Consider the following 22,883-nt stretch of genomic DNA (forward strand, 5'->3'; position numbering starts at 1 on the left):
TAAAAACAGGAAATACATTGTTCCACCTAGTTTTGATGTAGGATACATTTTAAACATTAATTTTCCAAGGATATAGACAGCTAATAAAGTAGGCTCACATTGTTACATTTTGTGTCATAAAATTAATACATTTCACATATGCACTTTTGGTTCAAAATATAATTTTTTGTAGTAACATTGATTTTTAACATATATTAGTTAGTATTACTAGTTTATTAAATTTATTTCGTAGTACTGTACTACATATTTTACAAACAGTTTTAACATCTTTCTTGCATTTTTAATTATTTTAAAATACTTTTACAACCTTTAACACAGTTATTTATTGACTGTTTTAAAGTTTATTAGTCTCCATTATAATGTAATCTTTTTTATATTTTCATTCAACAGTCATTTTTTTTGTACTCTTCCCTATATTTTTATTCTATTAACTTCATTTTGGAGGTAATTTCAGTTGTTGGACACAGTTCCCTGCTGCCGGTCTTCGCGTAAGGTAAGCCTAGATTTAAGTTATTATTTGTGATTTTGCAAGTATGTGGGATATGTGCTGGAATAGTTAGTATAGCAAAGTTTGTTGTTTTATTATGGTAGTGAACTTTTGTTTAATTTCCATGTTTTCTTGTTATGTAGTGAAGTGAGAAAAACCTTAGTATAGAACGGGGTCCTCCGACCTTTCCTATAGGAAGAGCTACTTATGAGCCCTGCTAGTCATTGTGAGCTTCTGCCTAATGTTTGATGTGTCCTGGGTTTACTCAGGAATTTTGTGCAGGATATCTTTTAAGGCTCTTGCTTTGGGTTCCTTTGAGCCAGCGCTTGCCTGTCTCTTGCCTTGTAATAAATTTTAGGGAGTACAATCAACCCACAAATATAACAGAGATAAAAGTAAGAAATGTATTATAACATTATTTCTTTTTGTAGCCCTCCCATAGCAAACAGTGCTTAGCATTTAGTACATTTCAGGGTGTATCCCCTGTGCTTGTGCATAGATCACATGCAATAATATTTTTGTTCCTATCTGGGAAGTTATGTAGATGGCAATTTCTGATGTTATATCAGGCTTTCGATCAGGCTTTGGTACTGAGACGGCCCTCTTGGAGGTGGCGGAGTCGATGAGACTGGCGGTGGATTCGGGGGCATCCGCGATGCTGGTGCTCCTGGATCTATCTGCAGCATTCGATCTAGTCGACCACACCTCACTGTCAAGAAGACTTCAGGAGATGGGCATTGGGGGTATGGCACTGGCCTGGCTTATCTCCGACCTGAATAATCGCTCACAGATGGTCGCTTTGCAACCCTTTTTGTCGAATCTTAACCCCTTCGATGCTCATGACGGAACGGTTCCGTCATGAGCATCGGTTGAGCTGTGCTCATGACGGAACCGCTCCGTCATGAGCACAGCCCCTGGGGGAAGCGCTGGCGCTCCCCCCCTGGGGCGCCGATCGTGCCCCCACAGATGGGGATGGCAGCGGAAGAGTTTCCGCTGCCACCCCCGAGCCCCCCCACGCTTCCTGGTGACGTCAGCGCGCACAGCGCGCGCTGGCGTCATCAGGAAGCGTTGGACGTGCTGGAATTAATTTCTTCCAGCGCATCCAACGAGGAAGGTAGGTGTTTTGCTGCGGTGTGGCGGGGGGGGGGGAATTCCAGGGCCTTGAGGCATCGGGGGAGAGGAAAGAGTATTTCCTCTCCCCTGATGTCTCAATGCTGGGCATTCCTGTTCCACGATCGCGCACAGCATCGCGATCGTGGGACAGGAATGCCCCCACTAGACACCAGGGATGTTGTTTTCGGCCATTTGGGAAGCGACCCCTTGGGCAAGGGTCGCTTCCCTGGGGGACAATATTGTGACAGACTTTTCTGCTCCCCCTGGGGCAGATTGGTCCACTTTCGTTCCGTTTCTGCCCCCAGGGGGGGCAGAAAAGCCCACTAGACACCAGGGATGTCGTAATGGTGAATTGGGAAGCGACCCCTTGGGCAAGGGTCGCTTCTCTGGGGGTGAATTTTTGCAAAGACTCTTATGCCCCCCCTGGGGGCAGATCGGTCCACTTCCGGTCCGTTTCTGCCCCCAGGGGGGGCAGAAAAGCCCACTAGACACCAGGGATGTCGTAATGATGATATGGGAAGCGACCCCTTGGGCAAGGGTCGCTTCCCTGGGGGAGAATTTTTGCAAAGACTCTTCTGCCCCCCCTGGGGGCAGATCGGTCCACTTCCGGTCTGTTTCTGCCCCCAGGGGGGGCAGAAAAGCCCACTAGACACCAGGGAATTTCGATATATTGATATGGGAAGTGACCCCTTGGGCAAGGGTCGCTTCCCTGGGGCTGAATTTGGGAGAATTTGTGCACAGACTTTTCTGCCCCCCCTGGGGGCAGATCGGTCCACTTCCGGTCCGTTTCTGCCCCCAGGGGGGGCAAAAAAGCCCACTAGACACCAGGGAATTTCGCAATTTTGTTATGGGAAGCGACCCCTTGGGCAAGGGTCGCTTCCCTTGGGGAATCATTTTTGCACAGACTTTTCTGCCCCCCCTGGGGGCAGATCGCTCCACTTTCGCTCCGTGTCTGGCCCCAGGGGGGGGGGGGGGGCAGAAAAGCCCACTGGACACCAGGGAAGTAGTGTAAATAAAAATGGAAGTGACCCCTTTGGCAAGTGTCGCTTCCAGGGGGCAATTTTTATAATATGTATTTGGCCCACCCGCCCCGGGACAGAGTAGCCTTTTTTTCCTGCTGTTTTCTGCCCCACCTGGAACATAACGATTGACCATTTGGGTAGTAACATAGAATGTTGTTATGTTTATTGTTTTTTTTTGTGAATTGCAATAGTAATGTTTTTTTTTATTTACTTTTTTGTTCTAGGTGAAGGCTTTTGCTCTTTTGAGTTTGCCGTGTTTCTGGCGGTTCTGCTGTTTGTGTAGTTTGGTAAGAGATTCTTTTTTGTACAATGTAAATGTGTTTGATTTCTCTGCATGAATTTTTTTTGCAAATGGTGTAATAATAGCAGTATGTTTGTTTTTTGAGTGTCAAAAACTTTTTGCATTGGTGCTCGATGTGTATTTTGTTGTCTTGGGAGTAATGTTTTTTTTTGTTTTTCTTCTTTCTAGTTTGATATCGTTGGTTTTTGCTGTGTCACTGCAGAGTTAGTTTCTGGTGAGTGCAGCTGTCTCTTGTAATTGGATTGTATAGTTTTTGAGTACATTGATCTTTGTGATAAAGGTACACATTTCTTTACTTACTTGGTTTGCACATTGTTGGTTGTTGTTGACTTGTTTGTGCAGTCTTCTATCTTAGTAAGTAAAATGGCTAGCCGCAGGATGACTGCTCAGCAGGTTGTTGGTTTGCTGTTTGAGTCTTCCTCTGATATTGGTTCAGAGACTGACTCTGCATCTGAGGGAGAGGAGGCAGGGGACGATTCTGGCAGTGAGTTGTCTCTCCGTATGGAGTCATCGGATGATGAAGATACTCTTAGTGCGGATGAAGTGCCTGTGTTAGAGGAGGAGACTGATGTGCCGCTAGTGCGGCAAGAGGCATCTGGGTTGCAGGCTGGGGCTGCAAGGCTTCCTGTTGGTGTAGTGCGGCAAGAGGCTTCTGGGCTGCAGGGTGGGGCTGCTAGGCTTCCCTTTGAAAGTGATGACCTCTGGGTTGCCCCTGGCATGGTGCAGCCGGCATTGCTAGAGTTTACTGGTGTTCCAGGGTCTAGAGTGAATACTGAAAACTTTTTGCCGGTCAATTTTTTTCAGTTGTTTATGGATGATGTGTTTTTTGCAGAGATTGTTGAGCAGACTAATTTGTATGCCGAACAGTTTTTGAGGGACAACTGTGACAGTCTTAAGCCACACTCTAGAGCTACCCGGTGGACTCCCACAAATGTTGAAGAGATGAAGAAGTTCTTGGGTTTAACTTTTTTGATGGGCTTGCTAAGGAAGCCATCAATGGCTTCATATTGGTCTAGCAGTCCCTTGATGGCAACGTCTATTTTTCCGGCAGTCATGACTCGTGACAGGTATTTGCTTCTGCTTCGGATGATGCACTTTGTTGATAATGGTTTAGCGTTGCCACGAGATCACCCTGATTGTGACCGTCTTTTTAAGATTAGGCCTGTCCTTGATCACTTTGTTGATCGATTTCCTGAGATCTATGCTCCTGGGAAACAAATTGCAGTGGATGAGTCTTTGGTGTTGTTCAAGGGCCGCTTGGTTTTTAGGCAATACATTCCTAGTAAGAGGGCACGCTATGGAATAAAGCTGTATATGCTGTGTGACAGTAGGACTGGATATGTCTCTAATTTCAGGGTGTACACCGGTAAGGAATCTAGGTTTAATCTCCCTGGTTGTCCGTCCACTTTTGGAGTGACTGAGAAAATTGTTTGGGAACTTGGAAGAGGATTTTTTAACAAAGGCCACCATTTATATGTAGACAACTTCTACACTGGTGTGCGGTGGTTCAGGGAATTGGCCAAAGTGGACACTCTTGCTTGTGGCACAATCCGCTCTAACCGTAAAGGTTTCCCGAAAGAACTTGTGTGTCAAAAGCTTGTGCGGGGACAGTGCAGTGCGTTGCGTTGCCAGGAGCTTCTTGCTGTGAAGTTTACTGACAGGAGAGATGTCTACATGCTGACTACCATCCATGATGAAAGCACTGCACCTGTGACTGTTTGGGGTCAGGTCGCTGAAGCGCGCAAACCTGTGTGCATTTTAGACTATAATAGGCACATGGGTGGTGTTGACAGAGTAGATCAGAGGTTGGAACCTTACACTGCTCTTCGTAAGGCTTACATTTGGTACAAGAAGTTGGCTATCCATCTTTTCCACATGGCAATGTTTAATGCTTTTGTTGTGTTCCAGGATTCTTGCCCTGAGTCAAAGATGACTTTTGCTAAGTTTCAGGAGTCTGTAATAGGCAGCCTTGTTGTAGTGGAACAGGCAAGTGTTCCTAGAGTTGGACTGGTGGAGGATGTTGCTAGATTGAAAGAACGCCACTTTCCAGATCACATTCCTCCCACACCCGCAAAAGATTTTCCCAGTAGGAGATGTAGAGTCTGTTGGCGAAAAGGTTTGCGGAAGGAGAGTCGTATGTACTGCCCCGACTGTCCTTCTCATCCTGCACTGTGTCTCTCTGCTTGTTTTAGAGCGTACCACACCCGAAAAAAAATTTGGGAGGATTCTTGAGTGGTAAAGTGAACTGCCTGGTCTGTATTCTTTGGATAATTTGATTCTGTTTCAAGGTTGGTGTTAGTGCAATGTATTTAGTTGCTGATTTTCTGTTAGAAGATTTGTATCCATTTGCAATTTGTTAGTGTTTTTAAAAAAAAAAAATCCTAAATGTGATGGCGGTGTGTGTTGGCTTGCGCTTGGCTGTTGGTGTGTGTGGACTGGCACTTGGTTGGTGGTGTGCGTGGAATGGTGCTTGGCTGGCGGTGTGCATGGACTGGCGGTGTGCGTGGACTGGTGCGTGGCTGGTGGTGTGCGTGGAATGGTGCTTTGCAGGCGGTGTGCGTGGACTGGTACTTGGCTGGCGGTGTGTGTGGACTGGTGGTGTGTGCGGACTGGTGCTTGGCTGGTGGTGTGCGTGGACTGGAGCTTGGCTGGCAGTGTGCGTGGAATGGTGCTTGGCAGGCGGTGTGCGTGGACTGGTACTTGGCTGGCGGTGTGCGTGGACTGGTGGTGTGTGCGGACTGGTGCTTGGCTGGTGGTGTCCGTGGACTGGCGCTTGGCTAGCGGTGTGCGTGGACTGGTGTTTGGCTAGCGGTGTGTGTGGACTGGTGCTCTGCTGGCTGTGTGTGAGTATTGACTTTCTGCTGGTCACTACACACACTGCTAGCTGAGTGCCACTCCACGCAATCCATCAGCCTGTGTAGTTGCTGTGTCTGGATTGTGGGCGTGTGAAAGTGATGGGCCCTTGAATGGCGCTGTGTGCTGGTGTGAGTTTTGTTATGTGATGGGCCCGCGGCTGGCGGTGTGAATGGTTTTGTATGTCTCACACGTATGAAAGGTGTGTGAATGGCCTGTAAAGAGGTTGGTGCCTTGTCGTGGCTTTACAGCTCACGAGCTGTGAGTCAATGGTTCAGTTTCTCGCCCTTTCAATTATTACCAGTGCATTTCATTTCTGTGAAATCACTTACTAATACAATTGTATCTACTGAACCATCACTCACCCTCGTGCCAAATCCAACCAGTATGTGTGTGTGCTTGCGGATTAGATGGCTGTGCAGTAATATTTGTCTCTCTGAAGCAGGGTGTACCTTGTCCCTTTTTGGTGAATTTTGTAATGTGTTGCTTTTGTGCCTGGTGGTGCGAATGGTCTTGTTTGTATCACGTATGAAAGGTGTGTGAATGGCCTGTAAAGTGGTTGGTGCCTTGACGTGGCTTTACAGCTCACGAGCTGCGAGTCATTGGTTTGGTTTTTTGAGAATTTAATTATTGACAGTGCATTTCATTTTTGTAAAATCTCTTGTTAATAAAATTTAATACACTGAACCATGACTCGCCCTCGTGCCAAATCCAACCAGTATGTGTGTGTGTTTGAGGAATAGATGGTTGTGCAGGAATCTTTGTCTTTAGTTTCTCTGGCAAGGTACACTTTCCATGCAAGAATAACCCACCAACTGTAGATATTGTCGAAAACCCTTGGGAGTTCATGGTGATGTCTCTCTAGTGAATTGAAAAATATTTTTTATCCCCATTGTCCTGTAAACCTCAAACTGTCTGCCACATTTTCTTTGCAGTATTATTCCAAAATTCTCACGCTGTAGTAACAATAGTTAATCTGGTTTTGCAAGGGGGGTTACTTTGGTTTTTTGCCCGGTGCTCGGCGGCCATCTAGGGAAACCTACCAAACCCACACATTTCTGAAAACTAGACACCCGGCGGCTTCCAGGGAGGTATGGCTTGCGTGGATCCCCCAACGTTTCCTTACCCAGAATCCCCTGCAAACCTCAGTTTTTGCTAAAAAAAAATCACTTTTTTCACACATTTTGGGGTGGGAAAGTAGTGGCATCACCGGGCTCACACAAATTTACCACCACCCAGCGTTCCCCCAGGTCTCCCGGTAAAAATGGTGCCTCACTTGTGTGGGAGGCCCAAGTACCCGCGGCAGGCAAGGGCCCAAAACGTAGTGAGGCGACATCAAAATGGCCTATCGCAAAACCACCTGGTTTTGCAAGGGGGGTCACTTTGGTTTTTGGCCCGGTGCTCGGCGGCCATCTAGGGAAACCTACCAAACCCACACATTTCTGAAAACTAGACACCCGGCGGCTTCCAGGGAGGTATGGCTTGCGTGGATCCCCCAACGTTTCCTTACCCAGAATCCCCTGCAAACCTCAGTTTTTGCTCAAAAAAATCACTTTTTTCACACATTTTGGGGTGGGAAAGTAGTGGCATCACCGGGCTCACACAAATTTACCACCACCCAGCGTTCCCCCAGGTCCCCCGGTAAAAATGGTGCCTCACTTGTGTGGGAGGCCCAAGTACCCGCGGCAGGCAAGGGCCCAAAACGTAGTGAGGCGACATCAACATTGCCTATCCCAAATGTCGCCTCACTACGTTTTGGGCCCTTGCCTGCCGCGGGTACTTGGGCCTTGTTAGAAATGGGATTTCTGGTTGGCTGGGGCTTGCGCCAAAGCCAGGCAGAAACCACCACTCTAGTCAGGGCTGGGGAGTTACACGCCAAAGATAACCCCTGCTCACTCCCTTGGTAGCTTGGCACGAGCAGTCAGGCTTATCCCGGAGGCAATGTGTAAAGCGTTTGCGCGCGCACCCAGCAACAACACCCAAGGCCCACCACAAAAGAAACTCCACACAAGGTATTCTATAAAAATAGCCTTTGTATTATAGCAAAACACATTAGATAATAAATATACTCTTTACAGGGTGCCACTGGTACGGGTAGAATTTACAAGGGATATGTACAAGACAGGGCCACCCGGACCACTGTCAGGAATAAGCACTTTTTGGACATAGCACGTTTTGTAGAACTAGTACTTTGCAGGAATTAATACTTGGTAGAAATAATACTTTTAGAACATAGCACATATAATCACTGTATCACCAATTAGAAGTCATAGCGCACAACCAGTAACCACTGGTAACAGGTAATTGCCACCTACGCAACCCTAACCACTTTAGGAGAATCTCACGCAGGGAACCAGTACCACTATGCTAGGTAACACAACCTCCTAGGGATAAAAATACATCTAGAGGGGTACACAAAGCATGGTATATATCACATTAGGAAGGCATCAAGCATCACAGCAATGCACAGGCGCAAAAGCGCATAAGTAACAATGATCAGGAAAAGTTCCTTCTTTAGGAGATAGTTCCTTAGCAACCAAATTAAATATTCTTCTGAACACAGTTCGTTGGCAACAATGTGACCCCCACGGGAGTCACACGACGTCGAGTCTACGATATTCCCAAGGTTCGGCGTCGACCGCGAGGAGCGCTACGTCGAGCCTGGAGTTACAACAGACCCCATAAACACAGTACCTTTGGAAATGAAGAAACGATGATCCACGGCGTCGAGAGGTCGGCGTCGAGGTCGGCGTCGATCGTGCCTCGGAGTCGGGTCAATCTGCAGCGGTGTCGAGAGATGTCGGGCCGGAGCAGCGCTCACGGCGTCGAGAAAGGCGTCGAGTCGATGCGATCAGCAGCGGCGTCGAGACGGGGTCGCTTGGAGCCGGGGCCGATACCCACTGCTCACTGGCGTTGATACTGGCGTCAAGACGGGGTCACTGGGAGCCGGGGCCGATACCCACTGCTCACTGGCGTTGCTGCTGGCGTCGATCGGGCCCGGCGGCCGGCGTCGAAGGCTCAGAACACTGGGGCCGTTACCCACGATGTCGAGCTGGATTCGGCGGCGTCCGGCGACGTCGAGACTGCAGAGTTTCCCTTGGGTACTGGAGACAACACTTTCCAGCAACCAGCAATTCAGTAGAGGGTGAAGTCCTTTGGCCCTGTGACTTCAACAGGAGGCTGGCACTCTTCCAGCCCTTGGAGATTTTCTTAGCAAGACTGAGAGTACACACACAGTTCCTCTCTCCTGGTCCCTAGGCAAAAATAAAGAAGCAGCTTTCAGGTTCCTCCACAGCAAAACAGCACTCTGGCAGAAAGGGGAGGCAAGTCCTTAGATCAGCAGGCTTCTTGTCCTTGGTACAGGTTTCCTTGTCAGAAGGGATCTCAAGAAAAGCAAAAAGGTCCTAAAAGTCCTGGAGGTATCAGAGGGGCAAAACAGCCCCCAGCAAAGGCAGAAGGGTCCCAAGAAGTCCTGGGCATAAAGAAATGGAGCAGAAAAAGCTCCCAGCAAAGAAAAGTCCTCCAGGCAACCAGGGGCAGGGCAGGGCCCAGGGAGGCAAGCCTTCCCCTGAGCCCCAGCAGCAGCACGCCCCTGGTAGATTCAAGTCCAGAACAAGAACACGAACAAGAACATTTTGTAAGGGGACACAGCCCCTTTTTATACACCAAATCCCTTTGTCTCAAAGGTGCAGGGAAGGGGCGAACCAGATACAACTGGTTCCTGAGCACTTTGTTTTGCTCAGCCCCTCTCCCTATTCAGAGAGCAGGCCAGGGTCATCAGTCGCACCACAGGGGGCGGAGCCAGCATTGTGTGGGGAAAACCCAGCCCTATTCAGGATCCAGGTGTACTCCTCCCACCCATCTAGCTGCTGATCTCCCCATTCACCACTGGGTGACTCATCCTGACTCTGGGGATTCCCTAGCCCGTCACCTGACCTCAACCAGCCAATCGCCAGACAAGGCACACATTTCATACTGCACACAGAAGTGCCCACTTCTAGAAGAGGCACTTCCACACTAGGTACATGCACGCCGCACACATCATCGCGCAGCATTCAATCCCACGAGTCCGCACATACCAAACTCAGGTCTGCACACCCCACGCATCAGGAACTACCAGGACACATACATTCCCCCATGCATTCCTATGGGAGGGCAGGCCTATCTCACCACATGCACTCAGAGCGCGCACGCACTTTACCCTGGGACACAGGGAAAGTGCGCAGAAACCAAAAATCACCACACCATGTCATCAATAAAAGCAAACAAAGTTCAGGGGTGAACCTGCCAGAAGGGCCAAGTCCAACAGGCCTCCCACACAAGTGAGGCACCATTTTTACTGGGAGACCTGGGGGAACGCTGGGTGGTGGTAAATTTGTGTGAGCCCGGTGATGCCACTACTTTCCCACCCCAAAATGTGTGAAAAAAGTGATTTTTTGAGCAAAAACTGAGGTTTGCAGGGGATTCTGGGTAAGGAAACGTTGGAGGATCCACGCAAGCCATACCTCCCTGGAAGCCGCCGGGTGTCTAGTTTTCAGAAATGCGTGGGTTTGGTAGGTTTTCCTAGATGGCCACCGAGCACCGGGCCAAAAACCAAAGTGACCCCCCTTGCAAAACCAGGTGGTTTTGCGGTAGGCCATTTTGATGTCGCCTCACTACGTTTTGGGCCCTTGCCTGCCGCGGGTACTTGGGCCTCCCACACAAGTGAGGCACCATTTTTACCGGGAGACCTGGGGGAATGCTGGGTGGTGGTAAATTTGTGTGAGCCTGGTGATGCCACTACTTTCCCACCCCAAAATGTGTGAAAAAAGTGATTTTTTGAGCAAAAACTGAGGTTTGCAGGGGATTCTGGGTAAGGAAACGTTGGGGGATCCACGCAAGCCATACCTCCCTGGAAGCCGCCGGGTGTCTAGTTTTCAGAAATGCGTGGGTTTGGTAGGTTTCCCTAGATGGCCACCGAGCACCAGGCCAAAAACCAAAGGGACCCCCCTTGCAAAACCAGGTGGTTTTGCGATAGGCCATTTTGATGTCACCTCACTACGTTTTGGGCCCTTGCCTGCCGCGGGTACTTGGGCCTCCCACACAAGTGAGGCACCATTTTTACCGGGAGACCTGGGGGAACGCTGGGTGGTGGTAAATTTGTGTGAGCCCGGTGATGCCACTACTTTCCCACCCCAAAATGTGTGAAAAAAGTGATTTTTTGAGCAAAAACTGAGGTTTGCAGGGGATTCTGGGTAAGGAAACGTTGGGGGATCCACGCAAGCCATACCTCCCTGGAAGCCGCCGGGTGTCTAGTTTTCAGAAATGCGTGGGTTTGGTAGGTTTCCCTAGATGGCCGCCGAGCACCGGGCCAAAAACCAAAGTGACCCCCCTTGCAAAACCAGGTGGTTTTGCGATAGGCCATTTTGATGTCACCTCACTACGTTTTGGGCCTTTGCCTGCCGCGGGTACTTGGGCCTCCCACACAAGTGAGGCACCATTTTTACCAGGAGACCTGGGGGAACGCTGGGTGGTGGTAAATTTGTGTGAGCCCGGTGATGCCACTACTTTCCCACCCCAAAATGTGTGAAAAAAGTGATTTTTTTAGCAAAAACTGAGGTTTGCAGGGGATTCTGGGTAAGGAAACGTTGGGGGATCCACGCAAGCCATACCTCCCTGGAAGCCGCCGGGTGTCTAGTTTTCAGAAATGCGTGGGTTTGGTAGGTTTCCCTAGGTGCCAGCAGGGCTAGGGTTCAAAATCTACAGCTAGTCACTTTGCCAAAAAAAGGGTCATTTTTCACTGCAAAACCACGTTGCGTTTTGCGCCGTTTCCTGTCGCGGGCACTAGGCCGACCCGCACAAGTGAGGTACTATTTTTCTCATAGGACTTTGGGGAACGCGGGGTGGGTGGAAATTTGTGGATCCACGCAGATTCCAGAACTTTCCATCACAGAAATGTGGGGAAAATGTGTTTTTTTTGTCAATTTTTTACGTTTGCAAGGGATTCTGGGTAACAGACCATGGTGGGAGGCAGTCAAGTCACCCCATCCTGGATTCCCCTGGGTGTCTAGTTTTCAAAAATGTATAGGTTTGCTAGGTTTCCCTAGGTGCCGGCAGGGCTAGGGTTCAAAATCTACAGCTAGTCACTTTGCCAAAAAAAGGGTCATTTTTCACTGCAAAACCACGTTGCGTTTTGCGCCGTTTCCTGTCGCGGGCACTAGGCCGACCCGCACAAGTGAGGTATCATTTTTCTCGTAGGACTTTGGGGAACGCGGGGTGGGTGGAAATTTGTGGATCCACGCAGATTCCAGAACTTTCCATCACAGAAATGTGGGGAAAATGTGTTTTTTTTGTCAATTTTTTACGTTTGCAAGGGATTCTGGGTAACAGACCATGGTGGGAGGCAGTCAAGTCACCCCATCCTGGATTCCCCTGGGTGTCTAGTTTTCAAAAATGTATAGGTTTGCTAGGTTTCCCTAGGTGCCGGCAGGGCTAGGGTTCAAAATCTACAGCTAGTCACTTTGCCAAAAAAAGGGTCATTTTTCACTGCAAAACCACGTTGCGTTTTGCGCCGTTTCCTGTCGCGGGCACTAGGCCGACCCGCACAAGTGAGGTACCATTTTTCTCGTAGGACTTTGGGGAACGCGGGGTGGGTGGAAATTTGTGGATCCACGCAGATTCCAGAACTTTCCATCACAGAAATGTGGGGAAAATGTGTTTTGTCAATTTTTTACGTTTGCAAGGGATTCTGGGTAACAGACCATGGTGGGAGGCAGTCAAGTCACCCCATCCTGGATTCCCCTGGGTGTCTAGTTTTCAAAAATGTATAGGTTTGCTAGGTTTCCCTAGGTGCCGGCAGGGCTAGGGTTCAAAAACTACAGCTAGACTCTTCGCAAATAAAGTGTAAATTTTCAGTGTGAAAATGTGGTGCGTTCACCTTAGGTTTTGAGCCACTTCCTGTCGTGGGCACTATGCCTACCCACACAAGTGAGGTACCATTTTTATCGGGAGACTTAGGGTAGTTCAAATTTGTAAAGCAACTGTTATTACCTATTGATTTTTGATGCATTTTTCCCTTCCAAATGAAAGACATTGTGTAAAAAAAAAGTCATTTTGAAAAATGACCAATAATTGTCATGCAAATATGAGTATTCCCAATTTCGAAAATGTGCAAATATGCACTGTTTCTAAACTCTGTAATTTGTTCCCATTTCAGAAATACATAGGTGACTTTCATACCGATTTTTCCATGTATACATTTTCCCACAATAATTGCTATATACCCGGACCAAAAAAAAAAAAACATTACAAAATGCTGCTCAGTTTTCTACTCTGGGTTCGTTGGGCTCTTGGTGAACCTACAAGTCCTATATGTCCCCACAACCAGGAAGGTCTACCGGATGTAACGGTACATTGCTTTCAAAGAGATGTCATAATTCGAAGAAGTTACAGGTGAAAACGTTGACTCAAAAGGCTGCTTTTTTCAACAAAATTTTAATTTTTCCTATATTTACCTGTAAATTTCTATAAAGAAACCTTGATGGATCTACACAAATGACCCCTTGCTGAATTCAGAATTTTGTCTACTTTTCAAAAATGTATAGCTTTCCAGGATCCATTATTGTTTTTGTACCCATTTCTACCGTTAACTGGAAGGAGGTTGAAAGCACAAAAAATAGCAAAAATAGGGTATGTCCCAGAAAAATGCCAAAACTGTGTAAAAAAATGTTGGTTTTCTAACAAAATTCTGTCATTCCCTAAAAGCTGGAGAAATGGTGATTTCAGCCCCACAAACCCTTTTTTGATACCATTTGCAGAGAAAAACCCAGAAGCTTTCATTTGCAGCCCGTTTTTCCCATTTTTCACAAAAAAAAAAAAAAATTGCTGTATTTTGACTAATTTCTGGGAACCCTCTAGGAGAATCCACAAACCCTGGGTACCTTTAGAATCCCCAAGATGTTGGAAGAAAAGGACGCAAATTTGGCGTGGATACCTAATGTGGTCAAAAAGTTACAGAGGCCTAAGCGCGCACTACCCCAAATAGCCCAAAAAAGGCTTAGCACAGGAGGGGAAAAGGCCTAGCAGCGAAGGGGTTAAACAGCTTTGGTGCGGGGTCCCTCAGGGATCAGCTCCGAGTCCACTCCTGTTTAATTTGTACCTGGCTTCACTGTCTCGCTGATCGCCAACTGGGGGGGGGGGGGTCAAAGCAATTTCATACGCTGACGACATCCAGCTGGTCTTCACCTTCAAAGAGCAGACTGAAGATGCCTTTAGGAGTTTCAAGGGCTACCTGAGAGATCTAGCGTTGTGGATGAATAATAATAAACTTAAGCTCAATGCAGGAAAGACAGAGGTGAAGTTCTTTGGAAAAGAGCCACCTCCAGCTCTATGTGGGCCACTAGAAATGTGACCTCTCCCCTCACCTTCAAACTGCGTAAAAACTCAGTGTGAAGTGGGAGGCCGATCTCTCCATTTCGGCACAGATACAGCAGGTAACTACTACCTGCTTCTGTAAACTAAGAAACCTGAAGAAATTCCTGCATCTGCTGCCGCAAGAATGCAGAAAAACCATAGTCCACGCAGTAGTTACATCCAGATTGGACTATGCGAATTGTCTTTATCTTGGCCTGCCAAAGTACCAAATTAGACGTCTTCAAATGGTACAAAATGCGGCTGCGAGAATGATTAGGCTGGTACCTTTCCGCGATCATGTCTCTCCGCATTTAAATGAGCTCCACTGGTTACCAGTGGCCAAAAGAATAGAGTTTAAGGCCCCGAAGCTGGCTTTCCAACCCACACATGGAAAATGTCCCAGCTACCTAAAACAAAGACTATGCGGTTACAAACAGACTAGATCCTTAAGATCCAATTCTCAAAAGCTGCTTTGCATACCGCGTTTCAAGAAGGCTCACATAGGGGGCAGGTCCTTCACGGTCGGGGCAGCGAAACTATGGAACTCCTTGCCAAGTGATCTCCGCAACATTTAGACAGAACTCCTGTTTAGGAAAATGGTTAAGACCTGGCTCTTTAGGGCAGAATAATTGGACCGGGGGCTTGCCATTCGGTTTTGTCATCCACGCACTACTGATCGCTCTAGCGCCGGGACACCCCTGTTTGAGGTAGCTGTTGCGCTCTATAAGTGTCTGTATTATAATTGTATCTGGAGGTGTTATATAATTGTATATTTATCAATTTAGAATATTTGTAATTTACATTTAACTTTTTAAAATGCATTTTTACTGCATACATTTTACGTTTTATACTTACCTGCCCACTGTTTTAACATGCTGATTTTTTTATCCTCTGCTGCATTGACTAGACATATGGTTCAGGTGGCAATTCTTTTAGTATTTTGTTTAGAGAAGGTTTATTTTAATTTTGCATTTAGAAAAATTGATGATTTCGCTTTTGGGGTGTTTGGTTTTTAGTTTGCTTTAGAATGTTAAGGGATTTATAGATTGTTAATATTTAATTATATTTGTTTAAATGTTGCTCTATTTGTCAAGTTTGTCCTAGAAGAAGTTGGTATTTTGGGTCATCAGGATAGAGTACTTGTTTGTAATTTTGTAATGGCAGCTAAAGTTTGGCTATATAAAGAGAAATATTTATTTTGGTGGTTTATACTTGGTCAAGCGTTAGGCAAACACTAATATTTTCCATTACATACCAACTTAGAATCACTAATGAACAAACATCATTATTATTATTATTATTATGTGTTCTTATATAGCGCTCAACTTACCCTTGGGCATCTTGGCGCTTGTATTGGGAACCCGTCCTGGTTTTTCCCTGTGAGATAACCCGTACTGGGCATCCCCAAGGTGAAAGCCAGGCATCCCGCCGCGGGGGGGGCGTTGTGGAGATTAAGCAAGCTTGTTGCCCAGAGCTGCATAGTGTGAACTCGTGCTTAGAGTGGGCACCGAAGCGAGAATTATCGAGTCCGTGGACAATTGGGCTCTGGACCCTGCCGCGTCGGGAATTGAACCCTGGTCCCGGGTCTGACCTCTGCTTCAGGGTATGCCTCCTCTAACCAGTGAGCTACACTTCACATCACATCAGAATAGAATAGCTACATACATCTGGTAGGGAAACAGCCTTTACAATGTATTATTTTCCACATTTTACCTTTACCACGCATGCTTTACCATGCAATGCTTTTACCATGCATTTGCCTTTGCCAGGCAAGGCTATACCTGGCATATGCCTTTACCACGCATGGCTTTACAATGAAAATGTAACTAGATCACTTAAACTGTACCACCTTTATAAATATATATATGATGTAATCAGTGGTGTAATGAGTGATGTCACTGACCATGTCATGGGTGTAATATGTGAGGTCATAAGCAGTGCATTGCGGGAATGTAAATTATAGTTAGCCCAGGTAGCTATAGCTGCTGAATTTCCATGGCTTTGTATGAGTGAAATATGAGCCTAACTATGATGTCCCTGTAACCCTTGGTTTTTTTTTCCAGTGAATTTGTAAGTTTTATTTTAATGTTGTTTCCTAACTATATTTTCTCTGTAACCTTTAAGTGAATTTCTATGTTTTTTTAAATTTTATTTCCAACCTGTAACCTTTGATATTAAGTGTGTGAGTGCAGGAGTGTCTCAGTGGATGTGTGAGGGAGTGTGTGATTGTCTCAATGGGTGTGTCAGTGTCTATGGGTCTGGGGTGGATGCATGAGTGTCTTACTGTGTATCGGAGTGGGTCTGTGAGTGGGTGCATGAGTGTCTGAGTGGGTGTATCAGTAAGTCTGTGAGTAGGTGTGAGTGTGTCTGAGTGGGTTGGCAAGTGCCTCTATGAGTATGTCAGTCTGTCTGTGAATGAGTGCATGAGTGTCTGAGTGGGTCTGTGAGTGGGTGTGTGAATCTATGAGTGGGTTTGTGAGCAGCTGTCTGAGTGGATTTATGGGCCTGTTAGTAGGTGCATGAGTGTTTGAATGGATGTGTGAGTGTCTAAGTGTCTGTTTTGGTGTGTCAGTAGCTGTGTGAGTGACTCAGTCACAAAGGAAATGCGCCTGCCCTTTTATCGAACAAGAGTCCACAATTTGCATAAAATATCTACCCAAGTGAGGTTCTTTCTACTGTTTAACTACAAAGTGCTACCTCTTTGGGTAAATGTTCAGTTTGTATTCTACACTACAGCTGTGTAATGGAGCATGAGAATGTCACCAGTGACCTTGTATTTGTTTTGGCAATGTGATTATTCTTGGTGCATTTTTATCCAGAAATATGTGATAACACCCATCCCTGGGCTGATTTTGGCCCCGGGCCCCCTTCCCTCAGGTACCTGGCCTAAATTGAATGCGGATGGGGGCCATGCAGCCCCCCATCACCGGGCCAATTTTGGCCCCATGGAACCCATCCACTAGGGTGAAGCCTTAATTTATTGGAGGAGGTGGGCTGATTTTGGTCCAGGCCCCCCCCCCTCCACTCGAGCCTGGTCTCAATTGGATGGGGAGAGGGGCTATGCAAACCCCCCCTCCCTGGGCCGATTTAAAGAATGTCTTTGATCCCAGGAGGTGGTAGTCCCCAGGGCCTGGAGGGTCCGCATGGCCCACATAATTTTTAAGTTACCCCGAGGGAGGTGGCAGTCTCCAGGGTATATGAAAGCCACGGGGGGGAGATCTTGCGACCCCCCCTCCATTGGTTACAAAAAGGCCTAGGGAGGTGGTGGTCCCAGGGCTTTTGGTGCTCATTGAAGGGGGTTCCCACAGCCCCTCCCTTAATAGAGGTAAAGCTCAGGGAGGTGGTGGTCCCCAGGGCTCATAACAGGGAAAACAGAGAGCAGATAAATGATCAGGAAAGGAAAGCAGAGGACAGAAAAATGAGCAGAAAAGGCTAAACAGAGGGCAAATAAACTAGTAGTAAAGGCAAAACAGTGCGTATAAAAATGAGCAGGAAAGAAAAAACAGCAGAAGAGGACAAAACAGAGGGGAGAAAAGGGAACAGGAAAAGCAAAGCAGAGGTCAGAAAGGGCAATAAAGAGCAGAAGGGGCAAAACAGAGAGCACTTAGAAACTCACACACCTACTCACAGACCCACTCAGAGACTCTGCACACTCACAGATTCAATGTAACACTCATACACCCACTTACAAATCCACTCAGACTCATGTACCTGCTCACAGACCCACTCAGACACTCATGCACCCACTCTCAGAACCACTTAAAAACCCATGAACCCACTCACTGACCTACAAATGCACTCACATAGCCACTCACAGACCTATGAAGGCTCATATACCCACAGACAGACCAAATGAGACTTATGCACTCCCACACAGACCCACTGAGAAACTCATGCAGTCACTCACAGACCTATAGATCCTCACACCCCTACTCACAGACCCACTTAAACACTCACAGACTGACTCATACACTCATGCACCCACTCACAGACCCAAGCATGCACTCACATACCCATGGACTCATTCACAGACCCACTCAGAGATGCATGCACTCACTCACTTTCAAAGGTTACAGTTAGGAAATAAAATTTAAAAAACCTTAGAAAGTCGCTTAAAAACAACTATTACAGGGATGTTACAGTCAGGAAATAGAATTTAAGAAAATTTAGAAATTCACTAAAAACGTTACAGGGAAATAGAATTATAAAGCATAAAAATTAACTGAAAAACCAAAGATTACAAGAACGTTATAGTTAGGCTCAGATTTCACTCGTACAAAGCCGGTGAAATTCAGGAGTTCTAGTTACCTGATCGAACTATAACTTACGCCCCCACAATGCACTGCTGATGACCCCACATACTAGGTCACTCATGACATGGTCCGTGACATCACTAATCACATCTCAAATGACATCATCCATAGAACCACTCACTTTACCACAGAACCTCTCATAAACTCACTCCAACTCCCACTCTTAGACAGCCCCTCACATACCCTTTTTACAGACCCATACTAGTTCTCACACAACCAGTCACTCATCCATAATGCCACACACATCCACTTATTCATACTTTCTCACAAACCCACTAACTCACCTATACAGCCAATCATGTACTCACTCACCAATACAGCTGCTCACACATCTAGTCATAAAGACATACAGACAATTACAAACCCACTCATATACCCTTAGACACTCACACACCTTTCAATCACCCATACTAGTACTCCCACACCCACATGCTCACCATACAGCCATTCACACTGCCACTCACCCACCAATAGAGCTACTCGCACACCCACTCACTTACCTATGCACCCACTGACACAGCCACTCACTCACCTTTACAATCACTCACATACCCACAGAACCACTTACATACATCTATACAACCACTCACATGCCCACTCATTCACCCTTACAGCCACTCACACAGACATTCACTCTCTAATTCAGCCACTCACACCCACTCATTTATCTATACATACACGCTCAAACAGCTACTCAGTCACCCATACATCCACTCACACACCTACTCCCTCACCCATGCACATCAGCTCTCACACACGGCCACTCAGTCACCCATACAACCACTCACACACACTCAAATCTATGCAGCTACTCACACAGCCACTAACTAACCCATACAGCCTATCACACACCTACTCACTCTCCAATACAGCCACTCACTCACCCATACAGCTACTCACAAACCCATTAACACATCCAAAACACCACTCCCACACCCATACAGCCACTCAGACATCCACTCACACACTGATAGTCACACAGCCACTAATGTGACATTATAGAAGGAATAGCAATTTAACCTATGTAATTGCTTAGTCTATATCTTTAAGAACGTTTATGAAATACTTATACTCATAGGATGATGTCATCAGTGATGTCATTTGAAGTGTTATCCGTGATGTCATCAGTGATTTCACTGACCAAGTCATGAGTGATGTAATATGTGAGGTCATAAGCAGTGCATTGTGGGTACGTAAGTTATAGTTAACTCCTAATATATACTCAAAAAGCCAAATATTACAGGGATGTTATAGTTCGGCTCATATTTCACTTGTACAAAACCATAGAAATTCAGCAGCTATAGTTACCTGAGCCAACTATAACTTACTTTGCCAGAATGCACTGCTTAGGACCTCACATATTACATCACTCATGACATGATCAGTGACATCACTGATGACATCACTGTTGGCATCTCAAATGACAGCACTAATGCCATCACTGATGACATCATCCAGCGAGCGTAAACATTTAAGAGTTAATGCTTGTTATACATAGAAAACTGGGTGCACTACCATGTTGTGATACATTTGTAAAATGTATTATTTGAGTGGCTGTGACTGTGTATCATGTAGTGTGGGTCTCTGAGTGGCTGTATGGGCGTGTGCATGGTTGTGTGAGTGGCTGTATGGTTGTATAAGTGGGTGTGTGACCAGCTGGGTGAGTGAGTGGCCGTGTGAGTGGCTGTATTGGTAAGTGAGAACGGGTCTGAGTGGCCGCATGGGTAAGTGAGTGGGTATCTAAACAGCTGTATGAGAGAGTGACTGGGTATGTAAGTGGATGTATGGGTGAGTGAGTAGCTGTTTGAGTGTGTGTTGGGTTAAATAAGTTAGTGTGTGAGTGGCTGTTTTGGAGAGCGTGTGTGTGAATGGTTCTTAGGCAAGTGAGTGGATGTGAGAGTGCTTGTGTGGATGTGTCCATGGGTATATAAATGGTTGTATAGGTGTGTGAGTTAGTATGCGAGTGCTTGTATGGGTGAGTGAGTGGTGTACTAAGGGGCTGTTTGGATGATTGAGTGGCTGTATGGGTGAATAAGAGGACATGTAAGTAACTGTATGGGTGAGTTTGTGACTGTATGAGTGGCTGTATGGGTGAGTGAGTGGTTATGTTAGCGCTGTATGAGTGAGTAGGTGTTTGTCTCTATTGATGAGTGAATGGTGTGCAAGTATTTGTATGGGTCTGTGAGTGGGTGTTTCAGAGGTTGTATGAGGGTACGAGTGGTTCTGTTATGTTATGTCATCAGTGATATCACTATACTATATGAGGTCAGAATCAGTGCACTGTGGGGGTGTCAGTTAAAGTTAGCTCAGGTAACTAAAAACTGCTGAATTTCTATGGTTTTTAATGAGGGCAATATGAGCCTAACTAAGGTTTTTTATTCTATTTCGTAAACTTTAACTTCCCTATAACCTTTGATTTGTAAATTTCTAGGTTTTTTAAATTCTATTTTTCAACTATAATTTCCCTGAAACTGTTGTTTATTTTAGTACATTTCTAGGATGTTCTGTCCATTTCCTATCTCTATAACCTTTGTTTTTTTCAGTGAATTCCGACAGTGCTCATAAATTGTTTTTCATAACTGCAACATGTTATATCTCACAGTGGATGTGTGAGCATCTGTGTGGGTCTGTTAGTGGGTGTATGAGAGTCTGTGTGGGTCTCTGAGTGTGAGTGTCTCAGTGGCCGTGTGAGGTAATCTATAAGTGCATGAGAGGGGCTGTGAGTGGCTGTGTAAGTGCGAGATTGGACTTGTGACTGGTTATGTCAGAGCCAATGTGTGTCTTTGAGTTGCAGTGTGAGTGATGCTCTGGGTCTGTGGGTGGGTGTTTTAGTAGGTATATGGGTCTGTGAGTGATGCTGTGGATTTTGAGGATTTGCATATTTAGGGTATTTAAAGGGGCGAACCATGCACTCTGCTCTGATTAGGAGACGTCATTAAAGAATTCATTCTTCACCCTCACCGAACTTCAGATTGCACTCCGATATATGTACAATGCATTCCTTTTTGTGAAGGATTTTAGATCATTTGTCAATATAGAATATTAGAGGAAATGTATTTGCTTTGCATTTGCCAAGCCCAAAAATGTAGGATTCCTTCCATTTTACTTAAGAGGCGCTTTATCTGGGGCACCTGCTATGTTCATATTTGTAAGTGTTTGCTGTTGAGGTTTATTTTATCTGAAATGAACATCAAAACCATCAAGGAATCTCATTTTTTCTAAGAAGAGCCCAAAGTTTTGTGAATGTCTACCCGACAGCATTACTTTGTACTGGGAAATAGGTTATTCTCATTGTGTAAATGTCTACTGTGTATTGTACACTACACTTGCATAAAGGCCCACACATTTATGAATTTCTCTGGCCCACACATTTATGAATTTCTCTGTGTCTGCCCTTGCCATTTGTTTCAGTGAGTTAACAACTGTCTATTTTGTTTTTCAAAATGTTTTATTCGACGTGAATTCATTGCAAAATATTGTGGCGCATATGTTCTCAACTTTTCCGTGAAACCGGAAGATGTGCTTTGGTAAGAGTGTAAAAAACATATATACACATATTGTAAATAATGTTTGTGAGCATTTGTTTGCTAATGTAGAATTTAAACTTGTATTTCTGTAAACATTTTTACTATAAAGCACTTTTAAATTGAACTCTACATCTTTGCGACAAAGTCAGTGTTCACAATAACGTTGGCATTCGTGTAAATCATGTGACTACGTAACAGATTTGGTAGGAGAAGACCGTTTTCATTCATCTTAAAAGGAAGTGCTAATCCATTTAACTTTTCTTGAATTTTCCAATTGATATTTGGATCATTCTTTGGAGCTGTGCAGAGCTCTGTTTAGGGCAGTTCTTCAATCATGTTTGAAGAATCAAAAATGGCAACAGGAGGAAGTGAGCAATAGGAGGTGCCACAGTAAGCAGAAAAGCAGGAGGCAGAGAAACATCTTGAAGACTCTGGCGATGAGGAACCAGCCAAAGTATTGCCTGGGGTTTCTTCACTATCCCATCTGGCCAACCCAAAACTGTTGCCCAATTTGTAAAAAGCGGTACAAAAGGGGGTGGTGATGGACAGAGCATCAGAACCAATCAAACACTCACACCCAGTCAACAGATCTGGGTTTGATCCATCACCGTTCTTAAGCCCACTCTGCCACCCCAGTTCAGACATAGCCATATGCAAATCAGTCTGACCCTGTGCCTCATGGGAACAGTCCAGCCCGAACTGCCAAGCCATGCTTTCCCTGGACCGGAAACAAGCTTCCTAGGACCAGTTTCTGGCATTTCAGCCGTCTTCAGCCAGGCTTGCTTGAATCCAGTGGCAAAGTGAGCAAGGGACTTTGTAAAAAGCACTTTGTGCAATAAGACCCTTTCAAGGGGCACTGTCAAAAAAATATTCTTG

Source organism: Triturus cristatus, chromosome 2_1 (genome assembly GCF_964204655.1).
Source record: "Triturus cristatus chromosome 2_1, aTriCri1.1, whole genome shotgun sequence".
NCBI classification, from domain to species: domain Eukaryota; kingdom Metazoa; phylum Chordata; class Amphibia; order Caudata; family Salamandridae; genus Triturus; species Triturus cristatus.